At 38.6% G+C, this 20,067-nt stretch overlaps 1 long non-coding RNA gene across 15 annotated transcripts in view; it reads right to left on the bottom strand.

Moving 5' to 3' along the window:
- LOC112664790 (uncharacterized) overlaps window positions 1-20,067 on the bottom strand; it is a 45,498-nt gene that overhangs the window by 10,615 nt on the left and 14,816 nt on the right. The gene's annotated exons all lie outside the window — the stretch shown is intronic.

Here is a 20,067-nt window from a genome sequence, read left to right as displayed (position 1 = left end):
GTCAGTATTACTTCTCTCTATTCTTCCCATCTTATTTTCTATAAATTATGAATTATCTGTTCCTTCCTTGATAGTTGGTAAAATATCTATCTTTAGCCAAATGAGTATGGGGAACATACAGAGTGGTTGGTGGTTGGGCATCTCAACTATAAATGAAAGTTATTTGATGGTAATCTTTTAAGGTTTTATTTTTCTTGTGAGGTTTTTTCTTTGAGATATAATAGACATGTAACATTGTATGTTTCAATACACAATGCTTCGGTATTTATATATACTATTGCAAAATGATCAGTACAGTAGTCTAATCAATTTTTTTGTGTGTGTGATAAAATTTTGAAGGTTTACTCTCAGCAACTTTCAAACATAGTGCAGTATTATTAACTATAGCCACCATATTGTATATTATATCCCCATGACTTATTTATTTTGTAACTGGAAGTTTTTACCATTTGACCCCATTTATTTCTTCTTGCATCAATTTTCATATTTATATTTTGCCTTTAAAATTTTATGTTTCAGTTATTGGAAAAAATTAAATCATTTTTAAATGTGCATTAGATAAAATCCAATACTCATTGATGGTATTTGTTAAATGTGAGAGAATACTTTAATCTGATAAAGGTATGCTACTAAAATACAATAACAAGCTTCACATTTGATACGTTTAAAATTGTGAGTTCCTGACCAATGCCTTTAGACAAGAAAAATAAATAAATGATAAAAGCTCTGAAATACATAAAAATTTTATTATTATTATTTTATTTATTATATTATTATTTTATTATTACTGAAGCTTATGCGATTTCGCAGATTAAAAAATCATCAAAAGAATCCAAATACAAACTAATAGAATTAGTAAACAATTTTAGCGAGGTAGGTCTCTAGCTAGATCAATAAACAAACATAGTTTCATTTACTAACAACAAAAGATTTGCAAATGAATTTAAAACTGAATTCCGTTATAAGAAGATAAAGAAAATATCAAACACCTAAGGATATCTCTAACAAAGGATATATAAACACTCCATATAAAAGTGTGCAAAACATTAGTGAAGAAAATAATAGGAGACATAAATGCAGGAATATAAGATACCATAGAATAGAAGACTCCATATTATGAAGATATCAATTATTTCTAGTTTTGTTTCAGAATTCATTGCAAATAAAATCATAATACCAGCCGATTAGTTTTTTTTTCATTTGCATTGATTGTTTCTTTCTGGGAAAATTAATAAACTGATAGTAAAATTAAAATGAAAAGCAAGGTTTTGATATGATAGTCATGAAGAACAAAATGAAATTGGAGTAATTGTACTCTCAGCTACCAAGATTTATTAGAAAACCATACTAATTAAGAGTGTATGGCATTAGTGTAAGGATAAAGAAATTAGTGAAGCATTTAGCAGATTCAGAAACAGATTCACATATATATATGGAGAATTTATTTATGACAAAATGGCTCTGCGCACAGCCATGGGGAAAGGATCTTTTCAATAATTTCTTTTTCTAGTTTAAGTAGACTTTCACATTGGAAATCATAAATCTTGACCCTTACTTTTTTCATATACATCATACAAAACCATCGGATTGTTTGCCTAAATGTTAAAGGTAAAACAACAGTTTCTAAATTATAGCATTTACTCAATAATATATATACTAAAGTTTATGATTCAGCAGAAAGAAAAAGCCAGAAGAAAAACAGTGAGTTAAGAAGCTGATGAAATAGTTCAGTAAGTATGAATTTTATTGATTGTAAATATTAAAACTTAAACTAAAAGTAAAATGTATATGAAGTTGGATACTACTAACTCATTTTTAAATAATTCATGATGAAACAAAAAGAAAAGAAATCACTCAGTATTTAAAAATGAACAGAATATACTATACTCTAAAATTAGGACATGTAGATAAAAAGGACATAGAAATAAGGAGCCAAATGTCTCATTTAGAAAACAGGAAAAATTGAAAACAAATGAGCTAGCAGTTGGAAAAGTAAAATAACATAAAAAAAAGTAAAAAGAATTTTAATAAACAAAACAATAATTGAAAATAAGTCAACAAAATATTTGGGATGGTTGTTTTCTCCAAAGGTTTTTTTTTTCCAAAAGCCTAATAAGATATGAAAAACAAACCAAAAAAAGGAAGGCTAAAAATAATATTACAAAAGATAAAGACCTATTGTAGATTTTGTAGAGATTTTTAACTAAAGGAGATAGGAATAATTATGTGCCAATAAATTTGAACTCAGATAAAATGGAAAACTTTTTAGAAAGTAATAAAAATAGATTCAGTAAGAATATTATTAAGATCATTGTATACGTTTAAATGCACTTTGGCTTGCTGGTGTTGTATCTGAGAATTTTACACCTATGACTTAAAAGTGAAAAAGATCTATGGTTTCTTTCTTTGTGTGTTTGTTTTCTTCTTTTTCTAATAGAATATTAAATCCTCATTTAATTTATTTCTTTTAGTAGTTAATCCCAGGAATTTATATCATTGTACATCATAGGAAAGATTATTCTGAAATGTACTTGTCATAAAATAATGGCCTTCCATAGTTAAAATTTATGATTTACTCATAAAAAAATTGCATGATGTTCTTCCATCCTTCTCTCACTGGTTGGTTTATTTTAATTGCCCAAGATAAGTTGATGTAAGGCAGGTTGGAGAAGCACAACCAGCTGCAAGCTACAGAATGATCTTTCCCAGTCCTTTCTATAGCCTCCCCGAGCCTTTCCCCCACACAATTAGAAACCTCACAAGTGAAATCTCCCCTAGCCTAACACTTTGCCTGGCACATAATCGGAATTCTCTTCCTTTCTCGTCTTTTCCTTTTTTTTTTTTTTTTTTTTTTTGAAGATTTTATTTATTTATTTGAGAGAGAGAAAGATTGTGAGTACATGAGCAGGGGGAAGGTGCAGAGGGAGAAGTAGACTCCCTGCTGAGCAGGGAGCCCTACACAGGGCTTGATCCCAGGACCCTGGGATCATGACCTGAGCTGAAGGCAGACGCTTAACTGACTGAACCACCCAGGCACCCCCATAATAGGAATTCTATGATGGTCTGTGGCATTGAGTAAAATTGAATTATTATCATTTTTTTATTAATCACATTATACAGTCTATTTCATGTTCTAGATATTTTGCTTTTTTCTAAGAGAAGAAACAGGAAGATGCTGATCAAATCAGCTTCCAGGCCTGGGGTTACTCATAGGCAAATCTGATTAGCAGGTTGTGTGGATTTTGAATTCCACTAAGTCCCAAGCATTTTCTTGCTCCTTTCAAAAGCTTTTTTATTATAGAAACTTTCAAGTAGTTACAGAAGTAGACACGATAGTATATTTAACTCTTATGAACTCACTATCCGGCAGCAACAATAATCAGGTCATAGCCAATCTCTTTTCATCCATTTTCTCTCCTATTCTTCCCCATAATATTTGCTATGTGAATTTTAATTTATTTTTATTTTATTCAGCTTTATTGAGATATAATTGAGATATGCCACTGGGAAAGTTTAAGGTGCATAATGTGATGACTTGTGTTTTTTTTAATTTTTTTAATTTTATTTTTACTTATTTCTTCATAAGAGACACACAGAGAGAGGCAGAGACATAGGCAGAGGGAGAAGCAGGCTCCTCCCAGGGAGCCCAATGTGGGACTCAATCCTGGGACTCTGGGATCATGCCCTGACCAAAGGCAGACACTCAACTGGTGAGCCATCCAGGTAGCCCCCCACATAAGATTAATTAACATGATTAACCAATTAATAATATGATTCACAACTTACTAATCAGTACTTTTGTGTGTGTGGTGAGAACATTTATAGTCTACTCTCTTAGCAACTTTCAAGGATATAATACAATATAGTTAACTATAGTCACCACACTGTACATTAGATCCTCAAAACTTACTCAGTTTATAACTGGACATCTGTACTCTTTGACCAATATATCTCCTCCTTTTCCCCACCCCAGCCCTGGCAGCTACCATTCTACTCTGTTTTTTTTTTTTTTTTTTTAAGAGAAAGTTTTTTTTTTAAATTTTTATTTATTTATGATAGTCACACACAGAGAGAGAGAGAGAAAGAGAGAGGCAGAGACATAGGCAGAGGGAGAAGCAGGCTCCATGCACCAGGAGCCCAATGTGGGATTCGATCCCGGGTCTCCAGGATCGGGCCCTGGGCCAAAGGCAGGCGCTAAACCGCTGCACCACCCAGGGATCCCTCTACTCTGTTTCTATATGAGTTTGCTCTTTCAGATTCCTCCTCCATGTGAGATCACGCAGTATTTTTCTTTGCCTGATTTATTTCACTTGCATAATTCCCTAAAGGTCCAGCCATATTGTTGCAAATGGCGAGATTCCTCTTTTTTGTAGCTGAATAATATTCCATTGTAAATATTTCTTTCTTTCTTTCTTTCCTTTCTTTCTTTCTTTCTTTCTTTCTTTCTTTCTTTCTTTCTTTCTTTCTTTCTTTCCTTCCTTTTTTTTTTTTTTTTTTGAGAGAGAGAGAGGTTTAGAGAGTGAGTGCCAGTAAGGGGAGAGGCAGAGAGAGAAGGAGAGAGAACTCTTAAGCAGACTCCATACTCAGTGCAGAGCTGACATGGGGCTCAATCTCATGACTCTGAGATCATGACCCGAGCTGGAATCAAAGGTCAGACGCTTAATTGACTGAGCCACCCTGGCACCCCTACACTATTTTCTCTATCCATTCATACATCAGTGGGCCTGGAGGTTATTTCCATGTCTTGACTATTGTGAATAATCTGTGATGAACATAGGAATGCAGGTATCTTTTCAAGATAGTTATTTCATTTCCTTTAGGTAAATACTCATAAGTGGGATTGCTGAATCCTAAAATTTATATGGAATCATAAAAGACCCCAAGTAGCCAAAACAGTCCTGAGGGGAGAAAAGAAAAGATGGAGGCATCACACTTCCTGATTTCAAACTATATTACAAAGCTGTAATGATCAAAACTCTATGGTACTGGGATAAAAACAGACACATAGACCAAGAGAACAGGATTGAGAGCCCAGAAATAAACCCGTGCATATCCAGTCAACTAATATTTGACAATGGAGACAAGAATACTCAATGCAGAAGAGATATTCTCCTCAATAAATGGTGTCAGCAAAACTTGATATTCATCTGCAAAGAATGAAATTAGACCCCGATCTTACACCCCTCACAAAAATTGACTCCAAATGGATTAAAGACTCAAATGTAATATCTGAAACCACAAAACTCCTAGAAGAAGACATAGAGAGAATGTCTCGCCTTGACATTAGTCTTGGCAAGAATTTCTTTGGATACGGCATCAGAAGCACAAGCCACAGAACGGCTATTAAAAAGGTAAGAGAGAAGCATTGGTGAGGGTATGAAGAAAAGGGAATCTTTGTGCACTGCACCATTAGTGGGAATGTAAATTAGCACAGCCACTATGAAAAATAGTATGGAGGTTCCTCAAATATTAAAAAATTTAAAAATTTCTAATTAAAAAAATGCCAGCCATCTTTACAATTGTGTTTGTCAAATCCACGCAAAGTCTAGACCAAAATGTCTGTGCAGTGAATGCTTTCTCAGGAAAGCTTTCACTTTTTGCAACAAGGGGAAGTCTCTGTGAAAGTGACAGTAGCAGGTGGCCATCAGTAGTCCCCAAAGAATCTTGTAGAAGGAAAGGCTCAATATGAGCATTTTCTGTGCTTGACCATATCTGCTTACAGCAAAGGGAGATGCCTCAAAGTGGCCAAGTATATACATTGAGAGAAAGAACAACACTCTGGGAAGCAATGGCTTAAGAAAATAAAACCAAAACAAGGTTTCTGTGGCAGATGCTACTGGGGCTCCACCCAGATCCCCTTGGGTCTTTTCCAGAACCCATTTCTCCCTCTGTCTCTGATTCGTAAGGCCTCAACTGAGAGACTCTTCCTTTGGCTTCTGGAGATGCTTTGCCTGAAAGCGCAAAGAGTCAGAGGGGCTGGGGGCTTGCATTCTTCCTCACCCACCACACTACTCCTAATCCCCTAAGGCTCTTAGCCAAGTTTAGAATATGAGACTCCATGAAGCTCCAGGGGAGACCAACTCTGAAGCACAATTCACACTCCAGAGCTCCTCTTGGAAGCAGGTTGAGGCTGGAGCTTTGCTCGTAATTTCCTCCTTGCTTGCTTGTTTGCTTGCTTCCTCTTTCTCCTTTTTTGTTTTGCCTCCATCCCTCCCTTACTGGTTTATCCTGGCAACACATTCTACATAAATCATTTGCACATGAATTTCACCTCCCAGTCTGCCCCTGGGAAACTCAGCCTAAGAAACTTTCTAACCCCCAAGGAAGCTTACAACTATATAAAAATGGATTTGAATCCGGTGGTATTAACTCACTATTCAGTCATCCAGGAGTAATGGCAAAAGGCCTGTGGTGCTTTGTGTTACAGAAATGTAATGCTGCCTCATTCCTTCAAGGAACTTTTAGGTTAATCAGGATCATCAGATAAGAACACGAATAATTATGCCATAGAGCACCAATAGGATTTCCAGGGTTTGGATGGCCCTTATATTTGTCTCCTTCCACATCCCATTGCCCTTTCCAACTTCCCACTGAAGTGCATCAGCCAGGGGACAAGGTGACAGCTGTACAATAACACTGCAAAATAGTGAAGCCTCACACTACATGCCTGACTACAGAGGAGGGCAAAGAGAACAGCTGGTTATTATATGCAAGGTGACACCCTCCCAGGCAGTAAGTAAATGAAGCCAATCCCACTTCTATCCCTCCCAGCTCTCTGCCAATATTGCAACATCTCCTGGATAACTGTCCAGCAAAGACAGAAGAAAAATAAAGTCATGTGTCAGAACTCATCAGAACTAGAGTCCTCTCACATCATTTTCAACACACATGAACAGACAGCCAGGGACATGGGGATGGCTTTGGATTGTCAGGATGGACATGAGGAAGAGTGTCTTCATAGAAGGAATTGCAAAATTCTACAATCTCTGTGGTGGTGGACTCAGTTACCAGCTTGGCCTCCTTCTATGGAGATGACTAGATGGACCACTAGCACTGGATATATGAAAATTTTCAGGAAAAAGCAAGCTGAGCTCAGCAACTCAGAGCAAAGGGGACACAGGGAGACAGAGTCTCCGGGGGGTGGGGGGGGGGGAGGAGAACACACTTAAACACAAAACAGAACAAGCCAAAGCCTCCTGTACTCTGAAAGCTTAAGCTGTCATCTTGCTTGAGTTGAAGGTGGTAAATATGTACATTCTGCTTCATTCTTGACATTGATAAACAGGTGCATTTTTTAAAGATTTTATTCATTTATTTGAGAGAGAGAGAGAGAGAGAGAGAACAGGAGATAGAAGCAGAGGGAGAGGGAGAAGCAGACTCCCTGCTCAGCAGGGAGCCAGACATGGGGCTTGATCCCAGGAGCTGGACATCATGACCTGAGCCGAAGGCAGATGCTTAACCAACTGAACCACCCAGGAGCCCCACAGGTGCATTTTTTAATATAAAGTAATCATGAGAAGACATGAATTAGGATTAATGACTTCCAAAGCAATACAGTAAACAGCAGAGGGGAAATAATGAGAAAGCAAAACTAACAAAGCATAAAATAATATAGCAGGAATGAAGTCAGTCTACCCATGATCAATATTAAATGTGAATGAGTTATGAAGATAAAATATATTGAAAGTTTAAAATAAAATAATAAACTATGCCAGAAAAATACAAACAGAATACAACTTGTGGTGACTGCATTATAATAACAAAGCAGAATTCAAGAAAAAGCAGCAAATGCGCCATTATAGATTACTGAAGCAGATACTTCATAATGGACATAGAATACTTATTTGTAAAGGAAAGCTTTTTTGTAAAGTTTCCTCAGAATCTGCTGTAACAAATAGACAATAAGCAACAACATGGTAGGCTAACATGTACATCAAACAAGCTCAAAAACAAAATAGTTTTTCCAAATGTACACAGAATAGTGATCACATAAAACTCAAAAAAGAAAAATGTCCCAAAATAAAGATCGAGGCTATATTCAACAAGTATTTTGCAATAAAAGAGGAAATTACTAGTTAAAAATCTTGAAAAAAAAACCACTTTCAGTCTTGTTCCAAAAAAATCAAAATTGATGTCACAAATTATTACTAAATTAATAATTACCGACAATAAAAACACAGTATAGCAAAACTTACCCATTTATATAGCTAAAGGAAATTCATGAGTTTAGTGTATTTCTGATTACTAAATAAAAAAGATGAAGAATGAATGAAATAAGCATCAAGCTCAAAAGTTAAATGAAGGCAAACGAAATAACTGAGAATTCCTAAAGATAAAACCATAATTCATTGTGAATCAGAACACAACAAAAATTAAATTTAAAAAATTAAAAGCTAACTGAGGGAAGAAACCAATACTTACTAGAGAAACCAATTCTCTAGTAAATGATATCATAGAAGAGATAAAGCAGAATTTAAAAGTAACAAGAAGTGGGCCCTTAAAGGAAAAATTTTAATTATAAGACAATTCTAAGTATAATGGAATGCAAATGAATTTGAAAACCCTGTATGAAAATATAAATTTCCAAAATTGACTTGTGAACAAAACCATAAATTGAATGGATGAATAACTTTGAAGGACAATTAAAACTCAGTTACTTAAAACCAGCAGTGGTGCAAAATATTTTTAAAAGTAGACATTTAGGAATTCAATAATTCTCATGTTATGTTTTTAGAGCACAGAAAGAGATGGAATGTTTCCCAATTATTTTTATAGCTGAATTCTAATATCAAAATGTTATAAAGACATTCAAAATAAAACCACAAGGGATCCCTGGATGGCTCAGCAGTTTGGCGCCTGCTTTCCACTCAGGGCGTGATCCTGGAGACCCAGGATCAAGTCTCAGGTCAGGCTCCCTGCATGGAGCCTGCTTCTCCTGTCTGTGTCTCTGCCTCTCTCTGTGTCTCTCATGAATAAATAAACAAAATCTTAAAATAAATAATAAAATAAAATAAAATAAAACCACAGACATAATACACTTGAAAAGAAAATGTATGTGTATAAATAAATTACATTTTAGCAAATCCAAGAGTACATTTCAAGATATAAAAACAAGACTGTTCCATAAGGTTACTCAGGGCACAGTGGATGCCATTGTAGTGATTTTAGCAAATGGAATGAGTAGGATTCGTTTTCTTTATGTCAAAGTAAGTCAGCTTTAGGAAATCTATTAAAAGAATTTAGAACATTAACAAGATAAAAAAGGAAAAACCCTATGATCATTTCTGTAGAGAGCAAGCTGACATTTGAGAAAATTAATATCCTTTCTTGATTAAAGCAATTTTTTTTTTTTCGAATTGGAGTCAGAAGGATGCTTCTAAATACCATCTACTTGAGAAGCACAGGTAAGAAGTCTTCCCGGAGAAAGGGGTCCCCAGTGCAGGCACTACTGAATCTTTTTTTTTTTTTTAAGATTTTATTCATTCATGAGAGATGGAGAGAGAGGCAGAGACACAGACAGAGGGAAAAGCAGGCTCCATGCAGGGAGCCCGACGTGGGACTCGATCCCAGGACTCCAGGATCATGCTCTGGGTCGAAGGCAGACACTCAACCTCTCAGCCACTCAGGTGTCCCTCTACTGAATCTAAGAGAGCACACACTGAGCATCTCCCAGACCCACGGAGCAGGAAGGCTGGCTGCAGAGGCACCAAGCCTGTGTCTGCAGGGGTAGGTTGAGGGGTGCAGGGTGCAGGTAAGGTAAGGTGGAGAAATGAAGAAATAGTGTAAGGCTTCTTGCAAAAACACATTCATCCTGGGGGGAGGGGAGAAGATTTCACTCTAAATTTAAAGTTTGGACTTAAAATCTTGTGGTGGGGGAGCAGGGTTAAGCATCAGACTCTTGGTTTTGCTGATCTCAGGGTGCTGAGATTGGGCCCCTGGTGTGGCTCCAAGCTCAGGGCAAAGTCTGCTTCAGATTCTCTTTCTCCCTCTCTCTCAGCCCCTCCCACTCATGCTCTCTCTCTCTCTCTAAAATAAATAAATAAATAAATGTCTTTTAAAGAATCTCTTGGGGATCCAGATAGAGCTGTATTGAATTTATAAATTGACTCATGGAGAAGTGATATTTTTATAACATTAGGCTGTTTCTATTCAGGTATTCTTTTTATATCCTTCAGTGGTTCTCTAATGTACCTTCCAAAGGCTGGGCATATTTTTGTTAGCATTTTCTCTAGGTATTTTTAATCATTTTGAAGCCATAGGAAGTACTTGTTTTTTTTTTTTCCCTCTCCTTATAATTTCCAAGTAATTCAGATTTCATGTTGGTCTTGAGTCTAGCCTCGTAACACAATTTGTTATTCTTATATGTTCATGTTATCACTGAAATAATGATAAATGGTCTACAAATATCGTTTTTGTTTTCCAGTATTTATGCCTCTTACTCTTTGATTTCATTGAGGGAATTGTATAACTATGTAGACTCATTTTATGGGAGGAAGAGGTTTCCTCTGTTGTTCACTTTCTGAGGAATGTGTGTGCATGTTATCAAGAATGTTTCTGATATCTGTTTAGATGATCCAATAGCTCTTGTCCTTCTATGCGCTAAATAGTGAATTTCATTGTTTTCTTGATGGAGAACCACTATTACATGGCAAGTGTTGGAGAAACCTTAGAATAATACACTATTCTTTTAATTCCACTGCAAAACTCAATAGTGTAAGTATGCTACTTCTGAGTTTTGCATATATGCTTGGGAGATTGACAAAGATTTGTGAGCATGTATACACACGCACACATGTGTGTATGTTAGTCATATTCAGGTCTTATTCTCAGGATATTAAATTGGCTGTTTTTCTGTGCCTTTAGAACAGTTAATGCAACACAGGAATTATCTCACTTACAAAAGTTACCTGGAGAAGAATCCTTTATAGGGCTGGATCTTGGCTATCTCCCCCCCATTTCTCTCACATTAATAGATAGGTCTGTTTACTTTTATTGGTTCAATTTTCCTAAATTTTGCATCACCAGAAAAATCACCCATGATTTTTAGTTTTACTATTTTCATTAAGAAAAAAAGCATTATTTTTATTATATTTTTTAATTTTTTATTTATTTATGATAGTCACACACACAGAGAGAGAGAGGCAGAGACACAGGCAGAGGGAGAAGCAGGCTCCATGCACCGGGAGCCCGACGTGGGATTCGATCCCGGGTCTCCAGGATCGCGCCCTGGGCCAAAGGCAGGCGCCAAACCGCTGCGCCACCCAGGGATCCCTATTTTTATTATTTTTAATCATTATCATTTACTAATCTTCATATTTGTTCCTTTCCTTTTTTTTTTTTTTTTTTTTTTTTTTTTTACTATTTTTTGGGTTTTGGATTGAGAGAGATCTCCCACTTTATCGATGTTTTCAAAGAATCATCAAGGGATTCCTGGGTGGCTCAGAGGTTTGGCGCCAGCCTTTGACCCAGGACATCGATGTGGAGTTCCCAGGATCAAGTCCCGCATCATGCTCCCTGCACGGAGCCTGCTTCTCCCTCTGCCTGTGTCTCTGCCTCTCTCTCTCTCTCTCTCTCTCTCTCTGTTTCTCATGAATAAATAAAATCTTTTAAAAAAATCATCACTTCATTTAACTGTTCAAGTCACTTTTATTTCCATAATTTTGCTTTTCTCTTTGTCAAAAATTATCATTTTATTTTCAGGTTTTTTTTTTCTACCTCTTTAAATTGTATGCTCACTTCTTTTATTCTCCATTTGTTTTTCTGTTATGTGAAAATAAGACTATATATTTTCCTATGAAGACTACCAAACTGACATGCTATAGCTTTTAAAATGTAGTACACTTGTACCTTTTTCCTAAATAGATATTTTCTGCCTTTAATTCAAAGCTTATGTAAGATTTTTTTATTCTAGCCTTCTAACTGAAGCATAACATACATATGGAAAAGTGCACAAAAAGTATCAGGATGATGTGTGAAAATTTTTTTTATTTGAAATTAGTAGCTTTTTAGTGTAACCCATCCTTGTGATGTATTTTCTAACTTTATTACAATATTGCCAGAGAATAAAATCTATACAAATGCTTTCTTTTTTTATATATTTCATTAAGATTTTCTTTGAGATGTAACACGTCAGTTTTTTGTATTATTTACGCTTTTAGAAAAAGATGTGTTCTTCCTCTTTATTGGTATGAAGTGTCATAGAAATTATATGCAAATACATATGATACAAATACATGTGATATATCACGCATGTTCCAACACATCATGCTTCAGATTTCATTTAATTTTCCTCAGTCATTTCCAAATTTGCTCAAGTCAGAGTACAGCTCACGAACAAATTTATTTGGATGGCACCTTCAGAAAATAACAGAGGTGCTTGAAGCCTGAGGTAATTGATTCAAGGTTGTGGCTGCCACAGGTCCCACCAGACCACTCCATGGCCACGTGGATCAATATCTCAGCACTTGAGTGACCCATCTATGGCCCACCGTTGTGGGGAGGAATCAGAAAGCTCAGTTCTCAATCCTTTTTTATTATTTACGTAATCTGCCAATTTCAGAAAAATGTGTATTAGCATGTCACACATGAATGTGGATTTGTCCAGTTCCCTTAGAATGTGTCAGTTTTTCTTGTCTTTTGAAATGAGATTGTTAGAGATCTAAAAAAAAAAAATCCGTGATTCATATCTTCTTAAGATTATAAATCGTATAAAATATTTCATGTGTCTGTTGTCCTGCTTAGAAATCTTCGCTTTCAGTTTTCTCTTACCTAAACTTAATATTGCTATTTGGGCATTTGTTCTACAGCCATGTGCCTGGCGTAGATAAAACAGTTGCTTTAAATTGTGCCTTCTGTGTGTCCTTCTGTTTTAATTTTTTTTTTTTTTTTTTTGTCCTTCTGTTTTAGGTGTGTTACTTGTACATGGCTCAGAGCTGGCACCGTATCTGAGGTTTTCTTTCATTTGTATTCATTGCAATTATGTCTGTTGGGCTTATTTTCGCATTCGTATTTTCTCTTTAGTCCACTTTCTTGGTGTTTCTTTTTATTTCTCTATCTTGGGTTTGTTTTAATCCGTTGAGTTTTCCTTTTTCATTTTGCTCCTCTAGCATTTTAATGTCTGTGCATCCTACTTCACTTCTGCTGGCGAAAGCCCTGAAATCGTTACATGACTTACCAACTGCTGACCCAGCTCGTATTCACATCCTTTACATCAGCAAGGCAAGACCTTAGTTTCACCTTCTTCCTCTAACTTAGGCCTCCTTCTGTATTCAGATTGGCGCTAAAATATTTTTAAAGTGTGCTAAAATAGTCACTTTGACCATTAGCTTTATTTTTTTTTAAAGATTTTATTTATTTATTTATGATAGACATAGAGAGAGAGAGAGAGAGAGAGAGAGGCAGAGACACAGGCAGAGGGAGAAGCAGGCTCCATGCACCGGGAGCCCGACGTGGGATTCGATCCCGGGTCTCCAGGATCGCGCCCCGGGCCAAAGGCAGGCGCTAAACCCCTGCACCACCCAGGGATCCCTGACCATTAGCTTTATTGGCTGCTGGTATTTGTGTGGTGTGGTTTTGTTTGTTTATTTACTTACTTATTTGGTAAGAGCATTCTTTAATGCTCTGTATCATTACATATACCTGTATCAGGTACCTGTATCATTCTTTTTTTCTGGAATTTAGTATCTATCTGCCAAAATCCATGCTTCAACAAGCTTATTCGAAGACTCCCTGAGTGATAAATTTTATGAGTCCTCACACTGCTCAAAAATCTTCACTTTGTTCTCTCTGAAATTTAGCTGGAGTTTGTTCTAGGATTCTAGTTTCAAAATGATTTTACCTCATAACCTTGAAAAAGCATGTCCTGTTGTTTTGAGCTTCCAGCACTGCCACAGAGAAGTGATCATCTAATCCTCAAGCCTTTGCTTATTTTAATTCATCTCAAGCAGCACTTTCTGGGTCTTTAGATTTGAAGATTCTCTTCTTTACTTAGCTTCTGGAGTGTTAAGATGTGACCTATCTCGCAGAAAGGAGGGATGTTCTTGCTGTCAATCACCTGACGAAGGGCAGTTTCTTGGGTAGGACAAAGTGTGATTCTGCAGATGAGAATAATGCCTATGGTCTCTGCTCTCCCAGGGTCACAGGCCATATTATCTTCCTCTCACATACCCAGACTCTGTCCAGTCACTGGAGCATGAAGGGGTGGGATCCCAAAGTGATGGGGAAGTTTTTATCCAAAGAGAGAGTGAATAATGTCTCAAGAGACGGTTTAAATTTCAAGATCAGAATAAGCTTTCTACTAGATTGAAATTTGGGTCTGGATAGTGTTTGTTTTGTTCCACGTGTATTTGGCATGTGTGGGAGCATGTTTGGTTTTCTTCTGGCTAACCAGTCTGTAGAGATTTGAGGGCAAGTCCATTTAATTACATACAAATGAAAAACTAACCATTGTCATTTCCTCTGAAAATCCAAGTTATTGTGAGTGTTAACCCATGACTTCTTCCAATAGCAACCTTTTGATAAATTGTGTTACAGAGAAAGGTGAATAAGAAGAAGAGCAAATGAGTAAAATCCTAGGAAATCACTTGATCTGACATTTAACTGACTCTATGATCTGTACCAACCCACCTTCAAATATTTCTTTGTCATTTATTTCTTTCATCTACCCAACCCTTTTCCAAGGATCATTTCCTCCAAAATTAGAGTCTCTCAGAAAACGTACTATAGCTTCATAATGAGAAAATTGCTCTTTTATTTGAAGCAGAGGCCTCCTCCTTCCATCTGTCCCAATGCCTCTCCCAAGCCCGTTTGCTTCCCTTCTGTTCGGAGTTCTTAGTCTGAGTATCAAATGTTGAGCCTCAGTGGACACAGAGAATGGGAATTGAAAGTGGAGATGAGTAGAAACTGAAGCACCAGCCTGGTGGAGACATGGGGTCAGATAAGAACCAGCGAGCAGAAACAAAAAGAAGGCCCTCTATACAAAGTGGCACAGAAATGGCCTTTGTGTAGACCCGTCACTGCTGGGAATAGAGGGAAGAACCTGGTCAGGCTGTTGTCAGGGATTCCAGAACACCCTATCAGTGGCCTCTGGCCTGGTTTTCTTTTATAGGCTTCTACATCCGGAGGTGTCAGGCTCACGGCTAGTGTGGGCCGGGGTATCAGGGATGGTGCCTACCCAGAGGGGAAGAAATCTGCTTAGAAGACAAGTTTTATTGTGAAAACAGCTCGAGAAATCTCCAGCGAGTGACTGGCACTGTGCTAGTAGAGTCAGGTTCAAGGAGGTATCATCCAAGGGCACCCAGGCCAATGGGACCAAGTGCATTTATATGTACAGGTCAGAATCAACTGCTAGTGGAATGGGTGCCACTGTGAGCACGGAAATTCCTGCCCTGGTGTTGAGTTCCCACAACCCCTCTAGTGAATGCTTAGTGAAATAAGCCTACCTGGGCTAATGCTGTGCTCCATCCCCCCTCTTCTGCTCTCAGCCCCGTCTCTCCTCTTTCCCCTACAGAACCGTGTTCCTCCCTCTACTGGCTCCATGGTATTTTGTCTAGAGGATTGCGAGATGGTTCTTGAGATTCTGGAGAATAGTAACATGCTTCCTCTAACACAGCTATCTTGAAAACCATCAAAATTTAAGTTGTTTTCCTTAGCGCATAATAGCAGAGCGAACATTTTGACCTCATCCTTCAGATTCATCTGTTTTTGCTGAGCACCCACCCCTGAACCCCAGGGGAAGTCTGAAGGTTGGCATTGGGATCAACATGCACATTTTCAGGCCTCCAGCTCCCAGGAGCAAACCAAATGGGTTGCATCCACCTTCTCTGGGTTCACTCTTCAGTTTGGGCCTAGCTTGTGACTGCCTGGGTTCAGGCTCTTTCTCCCTAGGGAGGGGACTGAGCTCTATGTGCCCTGACCGGATGGCTCCATCTGTGCCCTCGCGGTGACACCCTGAACTCCTTCGACAGCCTCTGCAAGGACACATAAACCGGAGCTTCCATCCCACCGCCCAGCCCAAACTTGGCAGGGACAGACTCATTCGTTCATCTTGCTCGGCTTGTGTTCGCCCACAGTCTTTCCTCCCATTCCCGGAACAACCATGTCACCTCCTCCCCTTCCCTCTCTGAGTGAGTTCTCGGCCAGTTGGCTCTGCCCTTCTGTCACAGCCTCCCTCCAATCTGCCCTCCTCCTCCCCTCATCCTTGCTAGCCCAGGCCCCTGCAGCCTTCCTTCAGGTGCCTTTGGCCTCTGGGGGTCCACCTGCTGCTGCCAACAGTGTGTTTCCAGATCTGCGATCCAGGTGACCCAAGTCCTCTCCCTGCCAGCTCTCCTTGACCGGCCCCCCTCTCACTTAGTAAAACCCAGAGAACCTCAGCAACCATGGGGGCTGACCCAGGGTCCAAGTAACCCCCTCTGGCAGCCTTGCCGATGGCCATCCAGCTCTGCCTGAATGTAGCCAATGACCGGGGAGTCCCTTCCACACTATAGTCCTCTCCGATTTTTGCAACACTGTCTGAAAGTTATTCCTCAAAATCACAGAGACAGGGAAAGGCCTTGAAGGTTCCCAGAACACAGATCTATTGTGGTACATGTGTGAAAACGGGCCAGAAAGCTACTAGAACCGCCCAGTCATCGCACGGAAGTCTGTGCGATGTCTGGGCTAGAACAGTTGCACTGCCTCCCTACCCTGAGTGTGCCCCACTGCACCATCTGTCAGGTGAGCTGAGCTCTGCCTCTCTGTAATGTCACCTCTAGCCATAACCGCTGTCCTCTGGGGTCACTGGGGACCCCATTTCCTTCTCTCCCCCATGCCAGCAGACCTTGCACCACTGTTCTTTATGGAAATTATTTTCATGTGTTCCTGGAGGCTTCTCTTTCTTAGGCTCAGTGCCCAGTGTCGGATCCATAAGCTGACAACAGCTCCACTAAGGCTTTTACTCATGCCTTTACCCAACCTGGATTTCTTACTGAGTCATGTAGAGTTCTTCTTTCCAGACACACATTTGCCAGTACCTTCCTCTGAAATCCATACTTGATAACCCCCCTCTTCCAGTGCTGGCTTCTTCCTGCAGCACTTCAGTACCATTGGCCAGAAATCATTGCACTGCTGCCATGGTCTTGGCCATGTTACTAGGGGCTCTTTGTTTTTCTCGACTGAGCTTCTTGGAGGCAGGGAATCATGTTTTATTGATCACAGGTAAGGAAATAGTGTGTGACTTTTTCATCACTGTTATCTAACTTTCCAATTTTGCCCCCATTCACACGAGGAAAGTGGGGTTCAGGGAAGTTGGGGGATCCCTCAGCTGAGTACTATCATAGCCTGGACTAACTGACAGCCAGGCCTCTCATCTTCCCTTCCAGCACTTTTTCCAACACATTCCCCTCAGCCTATAGAGAGTTTCAATACATCAGTTCTTTTTCTTTTTCTTTTTTTAAAGATTTTATTTATTTATTCATGAGAGACACAGAGCAAGAGAGGCAGAGACACAGGCAGAGGGAGAAGCAGGCTCACTGAGGAAAGCCTGATGTGGGACTCAATCCCAGGATCCCGGGATCACGACCTGAGCCAACGGCAGATGCTCAACCACTGAGCCACCCAGGTGCCCCACACCAGTTCTTTATGTAATTGATTTACCTGTTCAGGTAAATTTGTATGTCCTCTGAGTAAGATAATCACCCTTGTAATAACATCAACAACCTCATACACCATCTCTAACTAAAACTTTGTAGATTTTCAGCCTTCATAAGAAACTAGGCACAGAGGGTCACTTAAGAAATGCTGTTTTGCTGACAACAGTGATTTTTACCATAAGTCTTCATTTAGGATAAGTGTGCAATTCTAGGGCACAAGGCCAGAGTTCTTATTCACCTTCTCCATAAGCAACTGCAAAGAAGTTCTGCAGATGGAGCCCTGCCACTATACTGCAATTGAAGCTCTCACTCGTCATTTCTCTGCAACCACACTCGAATTTTCAATTCCCCAAATAGAAAATGAACTGAATAGACATTAACAAAGTAATCTCTCCACTTCTTTGAAAATTGCAAACTAGCTGAATTTTTCTCTTATGGTTGATAATAGCCATGCAGAAACCAATCATAATTCTTTCTCTTCAGCCTCTGAAATACATCATTTGGAAAAGCTTTCCTTATTGGGAAATAAAATGAGGAGAAAAATCGTATTAGAGACTAATGAACTCACATAGCGTTATTTTCATTACTTAGTAACCTTGGGGTATGGATAATTTTCTTTAAATAAATGTTTAAATGTGGACTAAGGGAGACATTGCCTTAGAAGTTTGAAGTCATCAAACAATATTGATAACTTTTTTCAAGTTTATGAATTTTGAAACAGAATAAAGGTCTTTTATGTCTTCAGGTATCTTTAGCTGCAATCACATATTCTAGCTAAAGTCTTTTTAGCCTAGGGATTGACCCAGATTGAGACAAAGGGAACATCCATTCTAAAGGCATGAGTGTCTATGCAACAACTACAGCCACAGCTCAATGTTCAGGTGTCCTGTTTTCCTATAGGGACAGACAGAGGACTTCCCATGGGGGCTAAGCACACACTCCAGGATGAGGTGTCTCTTAGAAATCTAGCTGGGCATCACTCAGAGCAAGCACTGACGGGACAGGTCCTGGAGAGTCAGGCACAGCCTCTGGGGCCTTAAGAAGCCAAAGAAAGGTACAATGCAAGGGTGAGTTGTGCAACTGGGCAGGGTTGCCTCTTTGCTAAATAAGTGACATGATTTGAAGTAAAAAATAAGCCAGCTTGGGATACCTGGGTGGCTCAGTGGTTTAGTGTCTGCCTTTGGCCCAAGTTGTGATCCCGGGGTCCTGGGCTTGAGTCCCACATCTGGCTCCCTGCAAGGAGACTACATCTCCCTCTGCCTATGTTTCTGCCTCTCTCTGTGTCTCTCATGAATAAATAAGTAAAATATTAAAAAAAAAAAAAAAAAAAAAGAATAAGCCAGCTTCAGCCCAGTGTTGCCTGTGCACCTACCGAGTGTCTGGCTGCCCACAGGAGAGACTTCCTTTCCACTAAAGTTTTGTCTATCCCTTTCAGAATATGTGTGTCCCCCGTGCTCTGAAAAGGAAGGCAAAGTGAGCTAAAAGATGCTCCTTTTACTCAAAACAAGATAAAATTGCTGGCTTAAAAATAGAAAAAAACAAATCAGCTAACAATTGTAAATCCATAGCTCTAACTTGAGACCAAGAAGGGAAAATCCCAAATTGAAAAAAAGAGAGGGAATCTCAAAAATGGTAAGTGAGAGTTAAAACTGCAAAGTGTTACAGGAGATTTGGAACCTGTTATGAGCCTTAACAGCTGGGACTAGGGATTAATGCCCACACAGAGAGAGAAATTTAGCCAGCAGCCTCATGTGGGTGGGCAGCTGGAACTGAGTGGCCTGAATTGATTCTGCAGCCACTAGCATTGCAATTGGTAAGAAAATCATGCCCAACTAATCCAAGAAAGCTGTAATGAAGTTGCCTACTCACCTAGGCCTATGCACAAAAATACACACACCTGCAGGTCATCAGAACACAATGAAGGATCCAGATTTAAGCCACCTGAATAGTTTAGGACCCTGAGTAAATAAATAAATAAATAAATGTAAACATCAATCCAGTACATCTAAATCCAGAAAGTCCCAGCAGATACAAATGAGAAACCATCAGCTAAAGCAAGTCACATGTGTTTCTCATGGAAACTATCCTCACTGACAACTAGATCATAGCCAATATTATAAACCATATGAGAAAATGAATGACCAGGAAGAAGAGGCAAGAGGAAGAACAATCTTAGAGATAATAGAATAATGTTTTTAAAAATTGTAAAATAAGTATTTTTAAATGTTTGCAGAAATAGAGGAGTAAATAGAAATCACAATGTAGAAAAAGAACAATATAAGGAAAAGAAATTCTAGAACTGTAAGTCAATTAAAAACCAACAAAAAAAAAAACCCTATGAAACCCAAACATGGAGACTATGCATTATTTTCAAGTACATGAGAATCAGTTCTAAAAACTAAATATATATTAGGATATAAATAAAAATGTGTTCTTTGAT

This window comes from Canis lupus, chromosome 17 (genome assembly GCF_003254725.2).
Source record: "Canis lupus dingo isolate Sandy chromosome 17, ASM325472v2, whole genome shotgun sequence".
In the NCBI taxonomy this organism is placed as follows: Eukaryota; Metazoa; Chordata; class Mammalia; order Carnivora; family Canidae; genus Canis; species Canis lupus.
The sequence above is the reverse complement of the archived record's forward strand: the minus strand, read 5'-3'. Positions and strand labels throughout refer to the sequence as shown.